The following is a 22103-nucleotide window of genomic DNA, read 5'->3' on the forward strand; positions in this document are numbered from 1 at the left end:
TTTAACAGGTGGGAAGCAAAAAAGAATCCCCTTAAAATTTTGGCCGAGTATGAGCAAATCAAAAGGAATGCAGGTGAGTCGATCCAAGATTATTGTTTCAGATTTAATGCAGTCTACAATGACATCCCAGACCATCTAAAGCCACCTGTGGGACTAGCAATGATGAATTTTCCAGATGGTTTCGATGCTAACATGGCATACCAATTGAGAGAGAGAGAACCGGCTACAATGGAAGATATGCAGAAAATTGTAGTCAGCGTTGAAGCTAACCTACTGTCCAAAAGAGCAAGGGCGAAAGCAGAGAAGAAAACCACGGTGAAAGAAGAATCTTCTTCAATGGAGCAACTGCTGAAAAAGGTGGAGCAGATAATTGAAAGAGTGAAACTTGACAAGCCTGAGCCACAAGTTAGGAATCCTAACTTTCGTGGCCAGTAGCAGCAGCCGCAATATAGGATAAGACAAAGAGATCAGTGAAACCAAAAGCAGGCAGCACAACAGCCCATAGAGATGCCTTTGCAGCAGAATTTTGTGCATCGACAGGAATCAGATGAGGAAGGGAACATAATAGGTGAAGAGAACCATCTCTTTACTCCAGATGAGCTGCCTACATACACCACGGAAGAAGAAGAATGTGTAGTGAATTTCGCTGCAAACCAAGACACTGATTTTATTCTAGCTAGTGACACTATTTTGGAGGAAGAATCAGATGAGTACCAAAGAGGCTATATGAATGCTCTATCCACCCAACAGCAGCGATATTCACTGAGAAACATAGAGGTAACGGTCAAAACAATTCAGAAAAAGAAGGATGGTGAAACATCAAAGAATGATTCAGTAGTTGCACCAAGGAAAGGGAAGGAGACAGCTGATTCGGAGAGCAGCAAATCAAAGTCAGTGGAACAATCACAGCAGCAGGTTACATCAAAATAAAAGGAAAAGAAAGAGGCTCGAGTCAAAGAGGTAGAAAAGACTCCCACTTTTAGCTTAGAGAATGAGATTTCTAAGTTAAAAATATCCATCCCTTTGACTGAAATTATGAAAAACAACAGCTATAGAGGACAGATTTCCAAAATGTTGAACTTGGACCCAACGTCCGATATGGTAAATGTGGAGGATATCAGCCTGAAATGATTTTTGGGCTAGCAACGAATGGTGAGTCTCTCGAGAGCGAGGTTCCACCCTTCTACATCAGTTTACGATTACATGACTTTGTGCTACACAACGCCATGTTTGATTCGGGAGCATCTCACAATCTCATGCCGAAGTCTATCATGGATAAGCTTCGTCTAGACATCACCTGACAATATCATGATCTCTATTCATTCGACTCCAGCAGAGTAAGGTGCATAGGGTTTATCAAAGGCTTAGTGGTGAGTTTGGATCAGCTTCCTATGAAAAATGTGCTGATGGACGTTGTAGTAGCAGACATTCCTCCAAGGTTTGGCATGTTTGTTTCCAGGCCTTGGGTGGCGAAATTGAAGGGGACACTACAGTTGGATTTCTCCTATGCAACAATCCTGGTGTTTGGACAAATGAGGAAGCTATATCGGGAACAAAAGATGAAGTATATGATCACAAGCAAGGAGAAACCGATCAATCATCCTGTAAACTATGTACATACAGATTTAGAGTCTTTTATTTTGTTTTCAGATAGTTTAAATGAAATAGATAGTCAGATAGTAGAAGCAGATGACATTCTAGAGATAACAGAAAATTTTAGAGATATTTTGAAAAAAGAAAGACAAGAAAAGCAACAAAAGAATGGGCAATCAGTTGAGGACAATGGACAACAAACAAAAAATGGGCAGCAAAAGGATTTTCAGCACTTGCAAGAAGAAGAAGAAGGCTTATGGACCATGGATTTCGATGGAGCCGTCAGGAATGATGGAGCTGGTATTGGCATTTGGGTACGCAGTCCTTTCTCCGCCCCAAACAAAGTACCTAGCAGCGTAAGCGTTTGGTCCTACAAGCTAGCCTTCGAATGTTCCAATAATGAGGCAGAATATGAAGCTGTAATAGCTGGCCTGAAAATTCTTAGAAAGTTGAATGTAAAGAGGATTTCAATATATGGCGACTCCGAGTTAGTAATAAAACAGGTCAGAGGTGAGTATCAAGCAAAACATCCTAGGATGCGGGCTTAACGAAATGCAGTTTTGGACATATTGAAGCTATTTTCTGAATACACCTTGACATGTGTGCCAAGAATCCAAAATAGTATTACTGATGCTCTTGCCAAGGCAGCGAGCAGCCTGAAGATCCCTATGAACTCCAGCAACAAATTTGAAATTCATGTCAAGCACCGACCAACCATTCCTGACAATCAGCGACATTGGCAAGTGTTCCAAGATGATGAAGAGATTAAGGATTTTCTGCTCAACAAAGGCAAGTTCAAAGAAACCTTAATTGATGTGGAAAATGATGAGAACAAAGGGAATGGTACAAAAGAGGTTCAAATCAATCAAATGGATGTATTACAGGTAAAGAAAAACATCATTCCTAAAGGCTTGATACCCCTTGAAGAACTTTTCGATCAGGATGATGTTGCCCGCAAGCCAACTTTGCAGCCCACAGAGAAAGGAGTGGAAGAAGTCAACATTGGTACAGCTGCAAATCCAAAATTGGTGAAATTGTCCAAAGCATTATCTCCAAAAACCAAGGACAAATATATCAGTTTGATGGCTTCATTTGCAGATGTATTTTCTTGGGATTATTCAGATTTGAAGACCTATGATACAAACATCATTCAGCACACCATACCTATCAAGCCAAATCAAAAGCAATTTAGACAAAAGCTAAGAAGGATCAACCCGAATTTGCTGCCATCCATTGAAAAAGAGGTAAATAGGTTGTTCAAATCAAGTATCATTGTGCCCATCAGATTTTCAGATTGGATTTCTAATTTGGTACCCGTAAGAAAGAAGACCAGTGAGATCCGCCTATGCATCAATTTTAGAAATTTAGACAAGGTCTCATTAAAGGACAACTACCCGCTGCCCAAGATGGACCATGTACTTTAGTGAGTAGTGGGGGCATCTTGTATGTTGCTGCTATATGGTTATTCCGGATACAATCAAGTTGCTATCCATGAAGATGACAGAGACAAAACAGCGTTCACCACTCCATGGGGAACGTTTCACTATGCCAAAATGCCATTCGGTTTGAAGAATGTAGGTGCCACATTTCAGCGTGCAATGGACTTGGCATTTGCAAATGCGAAATATGTGTTTTTGGTGGTGTACTTTGATGACTTAACGGTGTTTTCAAAATCAGATGAAGAGCACATGCATCATCTAAAAATTGTCTTTCAAAGGTGTAGAAAATATGGTCTATCGCTAAATCCAAAGAAGAGCTTGTTTGCCATGGAGGAAGGAAAATTACTTGGGCACATCATTTCAAAAGACGAAATCTGCATAGACCCAGCACGTGTCCAAGCGATTCAGCAAATCGATCTACCTAGGAGCAAAAAGGAGATATAGTCATTCGATGGTAAGATGGATTTTCTGCGTCGCTTTGTACCTAATCTTGCGGAACACTTGAAAGAAATGACCAACATGCTTAAGAAGGACAGCTAGGTGAAATGGATGGATGAGGCTGTAAAATCTTTCAACATGGTCAAATTGGCCCTTTCTTCAGCTCCAGTTTTAATCAGCCCAGATTAAACTCAAACTTTCATCTTGTTTTCATTTGCTTCTGAGCACACTATGGCTGCAGTATTATTCCAGAAAAGGGACGATCATGAAAGACCCATTTCCTTTTCAGCAGAGCTACAAGAGATGCATCGTTAAAATACAACATCATTGAGAAGCAAGCTCTAGCATTGGTGAAGGCACTGAAGGATTTCCGGGTATACATTCTACACTCTCACATTCTGGCCTATGTTCCTAACACTGTTGTAAAAGATGTTTTGGTGCAGACTGATCCAGAAGGGAGAAGAGGCAAATGGATCTCAGCCTTGCTAGAATACGATGTGGAGATAAAGCCTACAAAGCTGGTCAAAGGACAGCGGTTGGAAAAACTAATGGCTAAATCAAATTTGCATGCATTGGACATAAATTTGATCACTGCCATGTCCGATGAGGATTAGGAAGGAACTTCAGTTCAGGTATCAGAAATGTTTGCTTCGTCCCCATGGTATTCTGACATAATATATGTGCTGAAAAATCTATCACCACCGCCCAGCATGACTAGAAGAAAAGTGAGAACACTTAAATTGAAAGCTTCCAAGTTTTGTATTTTGAATTTTGCATTGTATTGGAAAGATCCCAGTGGCATTTTGTTAAAATGTCTGGTGGAAGAGGAGGCAAAGAAAGCCATGGAAGATTTCCACGGAGGAGAGTGTGGTGGTCATCTTTTTTGGAAATCAACGGCTAACAAAATTTTAAGAGCAGGGTACTACTGGCCTACTTTATTTACTGATGTGCATAAGATGGTAAAGCGCTGTCATAAGTGTCAAATTTTCGAAGGAAAACAGAAATTACAGCCTTTGCCACTCAAGCCTATTGAAGTGAGCGCTCCTTTTCAGCAGTGGGGGTTGGATTTCATTGGGGAAATTCATCCCGCATCTTCCGGACAACATAGATGGATCCTTACAGCCACAGACTACTTCACAAAATGGATTGAGGCAGCACCTACCAGACAAGCGACGAACACGGTAATCATCTCATTTCTCGAAAATAACATCTTGTCTCGCTTTAGTTGTCCAAACAAAATAATCACTGATAATGCAGCAACTTTCAAATCAAAAAGGATGGTGGAATTTTGTCATAGATATCATATAATTTTGGGTCATTCAACTACCTATCATCCACAAGGAAATGGATTGGCTGAATCTTTGAATAAATCTTTAGTCAAAATCATCAAAAAACTGCTGGAAATTAATAAGAAGAGCTGGAACAAGAGGTTGGTTCATGCACTTTGGGCAGATCGAATCAGTCAGAAAAGGTCTATTGGTATGTCACCATTTGAGCTTGTCTATGGAGTAGACACAGTATTCCCAACCACCCTTGCTACCCCGGTGGTCAGGCTTCTTCAGGAGGCAGGCAGTGAGGAAGATCCCATGCAGAGAAGGCTGAATCAAATGATCCACTTGCAACAAACAAGAGAAGAAGTTTTCCAAAACACATCCAAGTTGCAGGAGAAGATAAAGAAAATCTATGACAGAAAGGCTAAAGCGGAAAAATTTCAATTGGACGATGTGATGCTGAAGTGGGATGCAAGGAATGAAGAGAAAGGCAAGCACGGAAAGTTCGAAAATCTGTGGAAGGGTCCTCTCAAAATTGCAGCATATAGCGGTCAAAATGCCTTTCTTCTGAAGGAAATGAACGGGGAAGACTGTCCTGGAGGGCCGATCAATGGTCGGCTGCTCAAGCGGTATCATTGTTGATCTATCAACGCTGCTTCCACTGTCATTGTAAATACCATTTTCATTTCAGTTTGGTTTCAGTATGTACAGTCAGTTTTTGAGTTATTCCAATTGTCAAGTTTGAGTCAGTTTCTTGGTTACTTCAGTTTTGTAAATAAGTTAGAGTCTTGTGTTGTTTATCAAATGATGACTCCATAGCCCAATGGACCAAGAGGCACTGTCTAGCTCCTCCAGAGATCTGCTATTCTTGGCACCTCCAAGGAGCTACCATCCCCGTTGGAGCCAATGTTAGAGTCGGTCTGGTCAGCCCTCCGTCAGAGATCCAAGCTCTTTGTGCATTTCAATTTTAGGTGTCCTGTTTCATTCACTCAATTTCATTTCACTAGGGACATGTCATGATCTGACGGAGAAAGTCACGATACTCATTTCCCCTCATGTCCGGCCTCTGCTGGTTCAGGTCTTGGTCCAAAAATTAATCAAAGTCATGATTGTCAAGGTCTGGTCCTGTTACAGGGCAGATTCATTTTTATGGTTTGGGCCTAGAAATTCATCAGTTTGGTCTTGGAAAACATGCCCAGAACAAAGTCATGCAGGCCAGAGGGAGATCTTATACACCTACAGTGCAGAAAGCTTCACCATCACTGCAAGAGACATTGACTTTTCTTCAAAACTCTGTTTTGAAGAACAGTCAAACAAGGTCAACTATGACGAATTTTCCAAAAAATCGACAGTTGACATTTTCAGATGCAGCCAGAGATTGCAAATCCAGATGCTTCGTCATATAGTCCCCGCAAAGAAATGCCGAAAATTTGATCAAGAGAGCCAAAGTCTTGAGGAAAAATGAAAGACATAGTTTTTAAAGTCAATGAAGAAAAGTGCAAAACAAAAACATTATAAAGTGGGTTTTCATAGAAGGAAAAATCAAACTAGTTTCCTTAAAGCCTATAAATACATATGATAGCCCAAAGCAAAGCCATTGTGCCATTAAAGACTTGGAAAGACATTGCAGAAGGTGGAAGAGTGAGATTGGTGAGTGTTTGAGTGAGTGGGAGGCGATTTGGTAAGCACGGCGCATACATCAGGTCGCACGACGCACTGGCAAGCAGCGGGGAAGAACGCGCGGCGCACACAGTCTAGCGGCCCAAAACAGTGCCAAAATATTGCGAATCTTTGTGAAGGCTAACAAAACAAGAGGTAGGCCCGTTGTCAACTCTTCTCCATTAGTTTTGTCATTTATATGGCATGCATAAGACGTTTAAATGGTACCCCAAAAGCACAAGGTCGACCATGAAAATAATCATAAAAAACAACGATAGTTGGGGTTGCAAATTTGCAATGATGCCACCAAGGTCTGCTCCCCTCCCCTTGTCTCCTCACTCCTCCTCATTCTTGCTTCGATTCCCATCATGATTTCTAAGGAAAATGCCCTAAAACCGCCCTAAACCCTCTCCCCTGTTTTTCAAACAAATTTGGGCAATTTTAACAGTGCACGATGCACACACATACTGGCGCGGCGCATTCATCTTGCGCGGCGCACTCGGGTCGGTTCACAGTCTAAATTTTCCACTGGCGCGGCACACTCAGAGCCCGCGGTGCACTGGACAGTGCACGCGGCGCACAAACTTATCAGCTTGAAAATGCACCAGTTTGCCTAAATTTTTATGAATGCCTATCATGCTTGAGAGGTAGACCAAACTACCTTCACTCTTGGCATTAATGTTGGAAGAATACCATGTTTTTGAGGCTATTAACCGAATGCAAAAACTTTTTGAAAATAAACAAAGGAAGACACAAAGAAATCAAAAGCTAGGGTTCTGCTACAGTGACATGATTGCAAAATATGTTGCTATCCTACCTCTATCAGCTAATTCCCCCGGAGCTTTTACCCATAATGGTTACCCTAGCTACATTGTGAACATATCCCTTTGTCTCCTTTACTCATATAGCTCAAAGGTCCCTTAACCCTACCCCATAATAACCACACCCCAAACACCCCCAAATCCATGACAAATTTCCCCTTTAAACCCCTATCCCTATTTCATCATTTCCCTCCTAATATTCCCTATTTATTGTCCCCTTGGTGATAGATTTGCAAAGCATCTACCAGGACTATTGGATTCAGAGGACAGCACAAAATTCAGGTTACAAACAGCAGTAATGGCATCGGGAACTTCATTAGACTATGAGGGGGAAACTCACAGTGACACAGCTTCTGCAGAACAGGCTCCTAGGAGACCTAGGAGTGGCAGACATGTCAGGGATGAACCAAACACCCTCACTGAGTTGCAGGCATGCCATCTCACTATGTCTTGTTTCCAGCACTTGGCATGTTTCGAATTTTGTCAGAGGGTGGCAAATGTCAGAAATCATCATGAGTTGGCCCGTCATTTTGCACTTCACCTACATGGGGGATAGTCTATCTTGGTAGGGGTCACTTCCACATTGACACCCGAAACCATATCAGTGGCAATATGCATACCAAATGTTGGAGAAAAGTGGCACAAGAAGATGAAGGTGGAGAGGGAACTTTATGAGCCTTACATCAAGGCCAGTTGTTTGAGTCAGCTCACTAGAGTTTTCCCATTCAGATTTCTGAGAGATGATTATGCTCTGCTCATGAGATTGATCATGAAATACTTCAGTTGTGAGGGGAGGTTTTCTCGCCTTTATGCATATCACATCAGGTTGCTCATGCACTTTACCAGGGTACGTATGATGAACCTCCCATTTTTCATCTGCGGGAACATAGAGAGAATGAGAAAATTCATGCAACACAAGACCCCTCGGCAACAGCTCAACAGTGTATATCACTTCGCTCTTATCCAGATTTTGGTGGACCATCGGTTGGGATTGCAGGGCATTTCTTGGGAGGACTTCATCTCCCATGATTTCTTCAGCGCCCCACAGGGAGTATCAGAGGCAAAACATGAGATAGGTGGTCCTTCTCATCAGCATGAGCGCCATGAGACCACTGTGGTGCCATTTTCCATCACATATCAGAGAGGCTATCCGAAAGGCACCAGGCCTTTGTTTGCAACAACAAAGCGAGTGTTATCTCCACTCGGGGTGGAAGGGGCCTTGCTTCCTACATCGGCAGTACAGGTACAAGACAAGGGCAAGAAACCCAAGCATGATGAGGGACCTTCAGGTGTGCCACTAGGTAAATAGGAGACCGTATCCATTCTCAGTCGTGATGATGATGATACAGATACACGTCAACAAAACGCACAGCTGAAAGAGATCTTCCAAGAGCAAGACGCAGAGATTCACTCCTTGAACCTCAAGTTGGAGATGGCCAAATGGAACATCAGGTATTTAGAGTAGAGGAACAAACAGCTGGAAGACCAGCATGTGATCATGGGGCTGCAAAACATCCGTGAGGATTGCCTAACAGCCCAACAGAGGGGGATTGAATTCACTTCATTCGAACAACAGGTTATGGAGGATCGTGAGTCTGTTCTCGAGAGAGTCAACATGCACCTAGACAACATGCTGAACAAGGCTGATGAAGACAACACACTGCTGAGACACATGGCTCATCATTACAGGGCATGGAACTTGAGTTTAAGAGCCCGAATAAGGAGTTTGAAAGCAAAACTGAGGAAAGCCACAAAAAGGGCAAAAAGGGCAAAAGAGCAAGATAGGCTCAGAATCTTGGCTAAGGCTTCCTTGGTTTACCAAGGTACCCCATAGAGAACTATCAGCCCAAATCTCAAAAAATTTGGGCAAATTTTGGTCACAAGGAAATTTTTTGGGCGAAAAGCAGGGATTTTCTCCTTGTGTGCGCGGCGCTAAAATTCTAGACCTCAGATCGAGGAACGGCTTACATATTTGGATTCAGCATCAAAAAATACATCTACCGGTGTCTGGGCAAGAGATTTTGATAAGTTTTGGGTCTCCTAAAAGTAAAAAAACACCCAAAAATGGCCTCTCTGCCACTTTTTGAACACACAGAAAGCAGTCTTGGGAGAGTGAAGTTTTGAAGGGGAAAATGAGCTTCAAATTTAGAAATTCTAGTGGGGTTAGAAAGTAGACAGGCCAAGATTTCCAACAAGCCCACTTGCGCACATTTTGGACACCTTCAAGTGCCCCAAAATAGGCCCCAAAGTAGCGCGACGCACAGAGGAAATTTTGCCCAGTTTGCTCCCGTTTCATGAAATTTCGGGTCTCGACTTCTCCAAGTGGGCCCGGTCATTCACTATTCGGTTTTTTGGCACCAAAGGCAGCTTTTAAAGAGTGTTCTCTCCAGGTGTGCATCTATCCAAGTGGCAAAGAATGCAAAGGGTCACCACATGCCAAATGTCATGCTTGAGAGCGCTGCACCTGTAGCTGATGGTTGGCTCTCCATCTCCATTTCGAAATGATTTGAGTAACTTCCCAACCCCTGGGCGTTCCATCTCTTCTCCACACATTCTATATATTGCATACATTTTATTTGCAAAGGGTTGGCTGGCTTGTAACTTCTGGGAGACTGTGGGAAAGAAACTTCGTTTCTTCATTGTATATTTTTACAGAGAATTAATGAAAGGCAGCGGCTTTGTTTCATGAAATTCCTATGGTTGTGAGTGTAGTAAGTGTGTCTCTTATGTTTCATGTGTACCTTGTTATGTTCCATATTTCATTTCATATTCATTTCTGGTGAAGTTTTTCGAATGAGATTAGGTAGAATTAAATTTTATTGCTCTACCTAGAGGAAAATTTCATGTTAGTGTTCATTCTTCTATTGAAAAGGATTCATCTCTTATGCCCTTTTCAAATTCTTAATCAATCTCTCCATTCTGCCATATTTTAAACTAAATTGCTATGCTTTCTGCCTACCTTGCCTCACGAAATAATCTACTCCTTTATGTTAAGTTCTCTGTTCAATGAGGTCCAGTGGTCCCATATCATCCCAGAAACACAGTCATTCATAAAAATCCCTCTTTATGTTCATTTTCACTTACTAGCCTAAGATAAATTGTTTGTTAGAAAGTCATCTCAGTCCTTTTCGTTTATCAATTCACTGAGTGTGACTTGGAGAGAGCCCTCTCCTGCTCTCGTATGGCTAGCTACGAGACTGAGCGTGGTTTGTGGTTACCTTGATTTTCACCTTCTTTCAGCCTGAGGTGGATTTAGGTGCTAACATAGTGGCGACTCCACTGGGGAAGCTAGTTGAAAATCAAATTCCCTTGTTTCATAAGAATTCTAGGCTCCCAGATGATGGGCTTAGGATTGGAAAGGCTGAGTAAGTTGGTTGCGTCCCGTAATTCTTTTCAATAGTACGCTAGCTTCAAGGCGATATACCAGAGCGAATCCGGATCCGGATCCTCCTCCCATTTATGAAAATCCCAATTTGATCCAAAAACTCCTTCGTCAAGAAAGCCCCTTCACTCCCATATTCAAATCCGCTTCATGTCCCGACATTTTTGAGTATCTTGAGGAGCTTGAGTTTGATGAACGATTTGAGTTATCACTGTTTGAATCTAAATCCGAAAAGGCTGTTGATTACACCGTCCCCGATCCACAATTTCTTGTAGACCTTGAGACAGAAAGAGCTAATAGATTGATCGATAGCTGTATTGCCACACAGCCCCAAACTCCAAGTGCAAGCCCCTTACAAACTGTGCATAATCCTCCAACGCCTCCAAAGCCAAATCCACCAAGAATAATGGCTGCCCGTTTTGCTCCTCTTGTTCTGCCTCAAGTCCTAGATGACATGCCAAATGATTATCAAAGTAAAATTCCATTTTTTGATGGCACTCCCAACGGTGTTACAGCTCAACAACATGTTGACAGAATGACAAACTTCTATGAACTTCATGAGATCGATGCGGAGAACTTGGAAATGAGGTTCTTCGTACAAACATTAACAGATGATGCGAGAAAATGGTTCAGAGGTTTCATAGATGCAAGCATCCCTACCATGGCTGAACTACAAAGGCAATTTTTGAATAGGTGGGAAGCAAAAAAGAATCCCCTTAAAATTTTGGCCGAGTATGAGCAAATCAAAAGGAATGCAGGTGAGTTGGTCCAAGATTATTGTGTCAGATTTAATGCAGTCTACAACGACATCCCAGACCATCTAAAGCCATCTGTGGGACCAACAATGATGAAGTTTCCAGATGGTTTCGATGCTAACATGGCGTACCAATTGAGAGAGAGAGAACCGACTACAATGGAAGATATGCAGAAAATTGCAGTCAGCGTTGAAGCTAACCTACTGTCCAAAAGAGCAAGGGCGAAAGCAGAGAAGAAAACCACGATGAAATAAGAATATTCTTCAATGGAGCAGCTGCTCAAAAAGGTGGAGCAGATGCTTGAAAGAGTGAAAATTGACAAGCCTAAGCCACAAGTTAGGAATCCTAACTTTGATGGCCAGCAGTGTTGGCATTTTGGCACAGGTGTGGCGCTACGATCCAGGTGTTGTCCTTGATGGCAACTCTCTTTGATGACAGATCTCAGTCCAGACTACAAGTATGAAGAGAATTTTCATATACGTAGGTTCATTAAGCAAAAGTTGCGTATACACGCAGGTACTCTATAGACTAAGTCGCAGATATGCAGGTTCGATATATATAAAGTCGCGTATACACGCAGATTCATGAACAGAAAAGGGTGTGCATGTCGAGAAGCTTCCCTTTGGTCCGTGGTAGTTAGTCCTCGGTACTTAAGCCTATGTCTTTGGACCAAAGTATCTCGACAGACGTGTTGATCTCTAGTTTTGAAGCTGATGGTATTGGATTTCTATGGTTTGGCCCTTGGTATTGAGCAAGGCCTAAGGCTATATAAGGAGAAGAAGATCATTAGGCAAAGACACAGAAAAAGTCTTGAATATCTGATAAAGAAAGAGATCTCGTATGCAGGTTCTGGTTTGCTTGATCAAAGCTAAGGAGAGATCACATCGGTTGATGGAAGACTAGATCTAAGGACAGATCGCGATCTAATGGTTTGAAATGCTCTATTATGATATGGGTGATTATTCGTATCTCTAGATCTACATACTGACACAATGTTATGTTCTAGATCTAACTAATGTCTGGTACAGCTGCAAGTTGAGAGAATTTATTTTTAGATCTGTACGCAGGTTGTCTTCGTTAAAAGAGCGTGTATATGCAGGTTTCTCTCATTGAAGTAGCGTATATCTTTTGAAGCTTGATTTTTGGGTTTGCAGTTGGGTCTGACTGTTATTGCAGTGTTTTGTAGTCTGCTCTGTGTTCTGGTGACTGGGTTTGACAGGGTATCAGTGGTTCAGTGATTCAGAGGTTGTTGATGCAAGTATTGGTTGTTTTGTAATCTGCTATGAAAGTTGAATGAATTGTGGTCTTCAGATTGTAATGTTGTGCTTCAGGAATATCCAGTCTGAAAATGTATGAAAAGTGGTACCTGAAGGAAAGAAGATTGTAGGCCTGCACCTACGTACTAGTATCTTAGCTAATACAAGAGCAAAGGGGGTTGGAGCTCCCTTCCAAGGAAGTTTGGAGAACGAGAGAGGGTTGTAGCCCTCTGCGGGTTGTAGCCTGCATGCTGGTATAAGGCTGCACCAATACAAAAGATTGTAAACTGAAGCTCTTATTAAAGAAAGATAGAGACAACTTGCAGCAGGTGGTTTTCACCCACATTGGGTTTCCACCTTATATCATGGTGTTCATGTGTGTGGCTTTTGTGTGATGATCTGTTATACTGCATCTGTTTACTTTTAATATGGTTAATAATGTCCTGATGCATTTACTGAAGATAAACTAACTGAATCATAAGTTTTTTGGTTATACGCTGGTTTCCTTAGACACAGTAGCGTGTACACGCTGGTTCACTTAACTGAAGTCGCGTATATGTTTCAGAGTATTTGAAAAGTTTTATTGATCTGATAATACTGATTCACCCCCCCTCTCAGTATTATTTCCAACAATTGGTATCAGAGCAGGTCCTTCAGAGAAGCTTGATCGCTTGAGGGAAGATCATTCATCATGAGCAACTACGAGAAAGAAGCATCAATCAGGCCACCGGTTTTTGATGGGACAGACTTCAATTATTGGAAGGTAAGAGTTACTGCCTATCTTCAATCTCTTGGTACAGAAGTTTGGGACATCGTAGAGACAGGCTACACTTTTCCTTCAGCTACTTCTACAGATCCAGCCGAGAAAAAGAAGTATGAAACAAATGCGAAAGAAGTCAGTACTCTATTAGGATGTATATCCCAATCAGAATTCATGAAGGTAATGCACTATAAATCCGCAAAAGAAATATGGGACAAAATTATCACGAGCTATGAAGGAGACGAACAGGTAAAGCGTGCTAAACTTCAAACTCTCAGGATTAAGTATGAGACTCTCAGAATGTATAATGATGAAAGTGTGGCTAACTATTTCCTTAGGGTAGATGAGATTGTTAATTGCATGAAAAATTTGGGTGAAGAAATAAGAGAGGCGATTGTGGTTGAAAAGGTTCTAAGATCATTGTCCCCCAAATTTGAATCTAAAGTGTCTGCAATAGAAGAAAAGGAAAATCTACGAATTCTTACTATGTCCCAGCTTCACGGAATTCTAACTGCTTATGAAATGAGAAAAGGAGGTCCATCAGACAGAAGAGAGGCTGCTTTCAAGGCTTCAGGCAAAGAAGATTATTATGAGACAAGTCACATGCCAGAAGATGAAGAAGAAGAATCAAATTTCGTCAGAAATCTTCAAAGGGGTTCTGGAAGGTTCAGAGGTAAGTTACCCTTTAAATGTTTTGCTTGTGGAAGAGTAGGTCATTATGTTGCCAAATGTCCTCACAAAGATAAGAATGACAAGGGAAAGGAACCTGCTAGATGGAACAAGAAACAGAGTGCAAATAAGAAAAGCTACTACACTCATGAAGATAGTGATGGTCTATCAAACAGTGATGAAGATGAACGAGGTAATGAATATAAGTTGTTAATGGCATTTGAAGATGATGATTATATGGATGCTGTAAATGTGGATGACCTTTATGATGAAATTACTGGACTCAAGAGATGTATAGAAGAAAAGAATATGATTATTGATACTCTACAATTTCAAATTGATGAAAAGGAAAAACATCTTGAAAAATTGGAATGTGAGATTGTTTGTCTTAGAAAGGAGATTGAGAAAACAAAAGCGATTAATCTTAAATTTGTTAAAGGATCTGAAACCTTGGATGAGATTATCAATGTGCAGTGATCTCCTCTGATCAAGACAGGTCTTGGATATAATGGAGAAACATCTCAAGCATCTACCTCTAAAAGCTATCTTGATGCAGCAAGGAGAAGCGAGCAAAGGCCAAATAAAAGTCATCAGGTGAATCAAGGACAGTTTACCACAAATAAAGACCATCAAGAAACTCGGGGACAAACTGCCTTAAGAACAAACAAAAGCTACAATCAGCCTCAGGTAAAATCTTCCCAATTTGCTCCAAGAATGAATGTGAATAGAAGCTACAATCGGTTGGATGATAGATCTGATTATCACAGAAGTTTCTTCAATGGCCAATGCTTTTCTTGCCATAACTTCGGTCACAAAGCAGCTCAATGTGTTGCCTACAAGACAATCATGACTAGAGAAGCTCAAAAGTAAGGGAGAATGAATGGAATCATGAAAAGGACTTATAACAACTTTTCAGTTCTTGAAAATGAAGTTGAATGCTCTATTTGTAATAACTTTGGTCATGAAGACTCTGAATGCAGGAGCAGGTTCCGGAAGACAACTCAGAAGGAACAAACCTCAAATGTCAGAACATGGAGAATAAAGGAACCGCAACCAGAAAGATGTGGGATAGCCTTTTATGCAGAAGGTCAAGAAAGTCTATGGTACATTGACAGCGGATGTTTGAAGCATATGACAGGGGACAAAGAAAAACTTGAGTCATATACCGCATTAGAAAAGGGGAAGAAAGTTTCTTTTGGAAACGACATCTCTGCAGCCATAAAAGGAAAAGGTGTTGCTCCATTAAAAGAGAAGGTCAAAGCTGGAAATGTTTTGTATGTTGATGGATTGAAGCATAATCTTCTGAGTGTCAGTCAGATGTGTGATCAAGGAACAGAGGTAATATTTAGATCAAATGGATGTTGTGTCCGTGACCTTGATACAGGTAAAACAGTGATCAAAGGAAGAAGGACTCCAAATAATCTATACATATTTGAAGAAGGACCACAACAATGCTATTTGAGCAAGGATGATGAACACTGGCTATGGCATCGGAGGTTGGGGCATCTAAGCTTTTCACAAATAAGGAAAGCATGCAAATATCAGGCAGTTCGTGGTCTTCCAGATATCAAAATTCCAGACAATACTATATGCAAATCTTGTCAGTTTGGAAAGCAAACCAGAACCAATTTTCCAGAGGAGGAAGGATCAGCTAGCATGCCTCTTGAGTTAGTACATACAGATACATGTGGTCCATTCAGAAAAAGAACACCTCGAGGAGAAGAATACTTGATATTATTCATTGACGATTTCTCCAGGTTTGTCTGGTTAGGGCTTATGAAGCACAAAGATGAAGCATTCGAAAAATTCAAATCCTTCAAAGCTTTGGTTGAAAATGAATCAGGACACAAAATTAAGTGCCTCAGATCTGACAGAGGTGGGGAGTTTACCTCAAATGAATTCTTCTATTTCTGTGAAGAACATGGGATAAGAAGAGAATTCTCTACAGCTAGAACTCCTCAGCAAAATGGGGTTTTGGAAAGAATGAACAGAACAATTCAACAAATGGCTCGTGCTATGCTTGATGAATCAGGTACTCCCGCAACTTTCTGGGGTGAGGCTACACATGCTGCGGTTATTATTCTTAACAAAACAAATGTCCGAGTAAACAGCACTCAAAAACCTCATGAGCTCTGGAGTGGTGAGACTCCTTCGGTGAAGCATTTCAAAATCTTTGGGAGCAAATGTTATATTAAGAATACTGATGAGCAACTTGGAAAAATTGAACCAAGAGCAGATGAAGGCATTCTTCTTGGTTATTCTCCACATAGCAAAGCATACAAGTGCTACAACAAAAGACTTGGCAGAATTGTTGACAGCATTGATGTAGTGGTCGATGAGAAGGGATATATTCCTAGGCAAGTTCATCATGAAGACATTGAAGAAGATGAAGGCTACCCTCAAAGGTAGAATGATGAAGAAGAAGAACCCCAAGAAGAACCTCAAGAAGAAGAAGAGCATCAAGAAGAACCAGAGGAGCAGACAAGAATAGAAGAGAAGACTCCATCCAGATATGTTCAAAAGAATCATCCAGAATCTCAGATTGTGGGGCAGAAAGAAGCAGGAATACAAACAAGAAGAAGAATTGCAGAAGCTTCAAGCTATTTGGCATTACTCTCTTCCACTGAACCACAAAATGTGAAAGAGGCATGCAAAGATGAATGTTGGGTCAAAGCAATGGATGAAGAACTTGAGCAGATCGAAAAGAACAATACTTGGGAATTGGTTCCTAGACCAAAAGATAAAAATGTCATAAGGACTAAATGGGTCTTCAAAAATAAATTGAATGAAAATGGAGAAGTAATTAGAAACAAGGCCAGACTTGTTTGTAAAGGATATGCGCAGCAAGAAGGAATAGATTTTGAAGAGACCTTTGCTCCCGTTGTAAGACTTGAGGCCATCCGAATGTTCCTTGCTCTCTCAAGCTTTCAAAACTTCAAGGTTTTTCAAATGGACGTGAAATCAGCCTTTCTGAATGGAGACTTAGAAGAAGAAGTATATATTGAGCAGCGAGATGGTTTCATTCTTGGGAATGATCCAAACCTTGTATGCAGATTGAAAAAGGCTCTCTATGGTCTCAAACAAGCTCCAAGGGCTTGGTACTATCGGTTGGACAAATATCTTCACCAACAAGGTTTTTCAAAAGGATCAGCAGATAGCAATCTCTATATGAAAGTTGAAAATAACAAATTGCTAATACTTGTTGTGTATGTAGATGATATTATCTTTGGTAGCAATGAAGAGGCTATGAGTCAAAACTTTGCCTCTGTTATGCAGAAAGAATTTGAAATGTCATTACTTGGAGAATTGACATACTTTCTTGGATTGCAAATCCAACAAAATGAAGGAGGTATTTTCTTGTCTCAAACCAAGTACCTCAAGCAGATCTTGAAGAAGTATGGCATGGAAGATTCAAAGCCAGTTTGTACCCCCATGGTTACAGGATGCAGCCTCAGTGCAAATGATGAATCAGCAGCAGTTCACCAACCAACTTATAGATCCATGATTGGGAGTTTGCTTTATTTGACAGGTACCCGACCAGATATTATGCATGCAGTAGGAATTGTTGGAAGATTTCAAGCCAACCCAAAGGAAACTCATCTTCAGGCAGTCAAAAGAATCTTCAAGTATCTTCAAGGGACCCAAAACTATGGCTTATGGTATCCTAGAGATACAGATCTCACTCTTCATGCTTACACAGATGCAGATTGGGCCGGAAGTGTGGATGATAGGAAAAGCACAAGTGGTGGTGCTTTCTTCATGGGTTCCAGATTAGTATCTTGGTTCAGCAAGAAACAGAGTTCGATTGCCTTATCTACAGCTGAAGCAGAATATGTGGCTGCGGCATCTTGTTGCACACAACTTCTTTGGATGATGCAGACCTTGCAGGATTTTCAAATCATGTGCACTCCACCAGTCTCTATCTTATGTGATAATACAAGTGCAATCAGCATTTCAAAGAATCCAGTCATGCACTCAAAGACCAAGCACATACCAATCAAGTACCATTTTCTTCGGGAACAAGTGCTTGAGCAGAAGGTCAAGCTGGAGTATGTTCCTTCTAAGGAACAAGTTGCTGATATTCTCACAAAACCACTGCCCAGGGAAACTTTTGAATATCTCAGACAAAAGCTAGGAGTAGTTGATGCTTCATCCTGCTGTTGAAGCTTGTCTGTTCTACAGAAAAGTTGGTATACGCAAGTTACGTAAAGAATATCTGCGTATATACGCCGATTTATGCTGGGAAAGTAGCGTGTATGGTATACGCGTTCTGTCGAAAGCATATCCGTGTGCATACGCCGTTTTATGCAGGAGAAATCGCGTATATGGAGGTCTGAACAGCAAGGGCAGACTCCGGTTGGAGAAGATGGGTATGACAGAATTCTTCAGGCACAGTTTCAGAGGGTGCAGCAGGCACAGGTTTAGGGGGAGCAGCTTAAAGTCTCATAAAGCATTGTTGGCATTTAGATGCTTTTGGTTCTAATACACAACTGTTGTTGGTTTTAGGAGAAGGACCTCAGAAGGAAATCTTGGTTGCTGATCTAAAAGATGTATATCAGATGTTGCTTGTGACTTTCATGAGTCTTGGTCTAGATTTGTTGTCTCTATGTCATGTATCTCTTCTGTGATATCTCTTTTATGGTGTCAAGGTCATGTAACGACCTTTGTTGGTTTCCCCACTATGCCTGGGATGAATGATGTAATATAATTGGTTGGTTCTGATGTATCCCCTCTTAGTTGGGAGTATGGATGTATGCATTGAGTCTTTTGGTGATAGGAAGGTCCCTTATGGTGTATAAGTCTTGGTTCTTTTGAAGATCATCTTTTGCAGATATTGCCTACAGTCAGGGGGAGCATGTTTCAGCACAGCCAAGCAGAAATATCAGCATGTACTCAGGGGGAGCACAGCCCTTTGCCCTTGATGACAAAGGGGGAGAATGATTCTACGATCTTGGGGTTGCCATCAAGTCCAAAGGGGGAGATTGTTGGCATTTTGGCACAGGTGTGGCACTACGATCCAGGTGTTGTCCTTGATGGCAACTCTCTTTGATGACAGATCTCAGTCCAGACTACAAGTATGAAGAGAATTTTCATATACGCAGGTTCATTAAGCAAAAGTTGCGTATACACGCAGGTACTCTATAGACTAAGTCGCGGATACGCAGGTTCGATATATATAAAGTCGCGTATACACGCAGATTCATGAACAGAAAAGGGCGTGCATGTCGAGAAGCTTCCCTTTGGTCCGTGGTAGTTAGTCCTCGGTACTTAAGCCTATGTCTTTGGACCAAAGTATCTCGACAGACGTGTTGATCTCTAGTTTTGAAGCTGATGGTATTGGATTTCTATGGTTTGGCCCTTGGTATTGAGCAAGGCCTAAGGCTATATAAGGAGAAGAAGATCATTAGGCAAAGACACTGAAAAAGTCTTGAATATCTGATAAAGAAAGAGATCTCGTATGCAGGTTCTGGGTTGCTTGATCTAAGCTAAGGAGAGATCACATCGGTTGATGGAAGACTAGATCTAAGGACAGATCGGGATCTAATGGTTTGAAATGCTCTATTATGATATGGGTGATTATTCGTATCTCTAGATCTGCATACTGACGCAATGTTATGTTCTGGATCTAACTAATGTCTGGTACAGCTGCAAGTTGAGAGAATTTATTTTTAGATCTGTACGCAAGTTGTCTTCATTAAAAGAGCGTGTATACGCAGGTTTCTCTCATTGAAGTAGCGTATATCTTTTGAAGCTTGATTTTTGGGTTTGCAGTTGGGTCTGACTGTTATTGCAGTGTTCTGTAGTCTGCTCTGTGTTCTGGTGACTGGGTTTGACAGGGTATCAGTGGTTCAGTGATTCAGAGGTTGTTGATGCAAGTATTGGTTGTTTTGTAATCTGCTATGAAAGTTGAATGAATTGTGGTCTTCAGATTGTAATGTTGTGCTTCAGGAATATCCAGTCTGAAAATGTATGAAAAGTGGTACCTGAAGGAAAGAAGATTGTAGGCCTGCACCTACGTACTAGTATCTTAGCTAGCACAAGAGCAAAGGGGGTTGGAGCTCCCTTCCAAGGAAGTTTGGAGAACGAGAGAGGGTTGTAGCCCTCTGCAGGTTGTAGCCTGCGTACTCGTATAAGGCTGCACCAGTACAAAAGATTGTAAACTGAAGCTCTTATTAAAGAAAGATAGAGACAACTTGCAGCAGGTGGTTTTCACCCACATTGGGTTTCCACCTTATATCATGGTGTTCATGTGTGTGGCTTTTGTGTGATGATCTGTTATACTGCATCTGTTTACTTTTAATATGGTTAATAATGTCCTGATGCATTTACTGAAGATAAACTAACTAAATCATAAGTTTTCTGGTTATACGCTGGTTTCCTTAGACACAGTAGCGTGTACACGCTGGTTCACTTAACTGAAGTCGCGTATATGTTTCAGAGTATTTGAAAAGTTTTATTGATCTGATAATACTGATTCACCCCCCCTCTCAGTATTATTTCCAACAAGCAGCAGCAGCCGCAATATAGGATAAGACAAAGAGATCAGCGAAACCAAGAGCAGGCAGCACAATAGCCCATAGAGATGCCTTTGCAGCAGAATTTTGTGCATGGACAAGAATCAGATGAGGAAGGGAACATAATAGGTGAAGAGAACCATCTTTTTACTCCAGATGAGCTGCCTACATACATCACTGAAGAAGAAGAATGTGCAGTGAATTCCGCTGCACACCAAGACACTGATTTTATTCTAGCTAGTGACACTATTTTGGAGGAAGAATCAGATGAGTACCAAAGAGGCTATATGAATGCTCTATCCGCCCAACAGCAGTGATATTCACTGAGGAACAGAGAGGTACTGGTCAAAACAATTCAGAAAAAGAAGGATGGTGAAACATCAAAGAATGATTCAGCAGTTGCACCAAGGAAAGGGAAGGAGACAGCTGATCCGGAGAGCAGCAAATCAAAGTCAGCGGAACAATCACAGCAGCAAGCTACATCAAAAGAAAAGGAAAAGAAAGAGGCTCCAGTCAAAGAGGTAGAAAAGACTCCCACTTTTAGCTTAGAGAATGAGATTTCTAAGTTAAAAATATCCATCCCTTTGACTGAAATTATGAAAAACAGCAGCTATAGAGGACAGATTTCCAAAATGTTAAACTTGGACCCAACGTCCGATATGGTAAATGTGGAGGATGATCAGCCTGAAATGATTTTTGGGCTAGCAACGAATGGTGAGTCTCCCGAGAGCGAGGTGCCACCCTTCTACATCAGTTTACGATTACATGACTTTGAGCTACACAAAGCCATGTTCGATTCGGGAGCATCTCACAATCTCATGCCCGAGTCTATCATGGATAAGCTTGGTCTAGACATCACCCGGAAATATCATGATCTCTATTCATTCGACTCCAGCAAAGTAAGGTGCATAGGGCTTATCAAAGACTTAGTGGTGAGTTTGGATCAGCGTCCTATGAAAAATGTGCTGATGGACGTAGTAGTAGCAGACATTCCTCCAAGGTTTGGCATGCTTCTTTCCAGGTCTTGGGTGGCGAAATTGAAGGGGACACTACAGTTGGACTTCTCCTATGCAACAATCCCAGTGTTTGGATAGATGAGGAAGCTATATCGGGAACAAAAGATGAAGTATATGATCACAAGCAAGGAGAAACCGATCAATCATCCTGTAAACTATGTACATACAAATTTAGAGTCTTTTGTTTTGTTATCAGATAGTTTAAATGAAATAGATAGTCAGATAGTAGAAGCAGATGACATTCCAGAGATAACAGAGCATTTTAGAGAGATTTTGAAAAAGGAAAGACAAGAAAAGAAACAAAAGAATGGGCAATCAGTGGAGGACAATGGACAACAAATAAAAAATGGGTAGCAAAAGGATTTTCAGCACTTGCAAGAAGAAGAAGAAGGCTTATGGACCATGGATTTCGATGGAGCCATCGGGAATGATGGAGCTGGTATTGGCATTTTGGTACGTAGTCCTTTCTCCGCCCCAAACAAAGTACCTAGCAGCATAAGAGTTTGCTCCTACAAGCTAGCCTTTGAAT

At 41.3% G+C, this 22103-nt stretch overlaps 1 pseudogene; it reads left to right on the plus strand.

The window, feature by feature from the left end:
* Window positions 1–726: 726 nt before the first annotated feature.
* LOC149166080 (carbon catabolite repressor protein 4 homolog 1 pseudogene) overlaps window positions 727–22103 on the plus strand; it is a 73123-nt pseudogene continuing 51746 nt past the window's right edge.

Source organism: Pinus tabuliformis, chromosome 5_1, assembly GCF_031772625.1.
Source record: "Pinus tabuliformis cultivar Carrire ecotype Pingquan chromosome 5_1, CPIR1, whole genome shotgun sequence".
Taxonomy (NCBI): Eukaryota; Viridiplantae; Streptophyta; class Pinopsida; order Pinales; family Pinaceae; genus Pinus; species Pinus tabuliformis.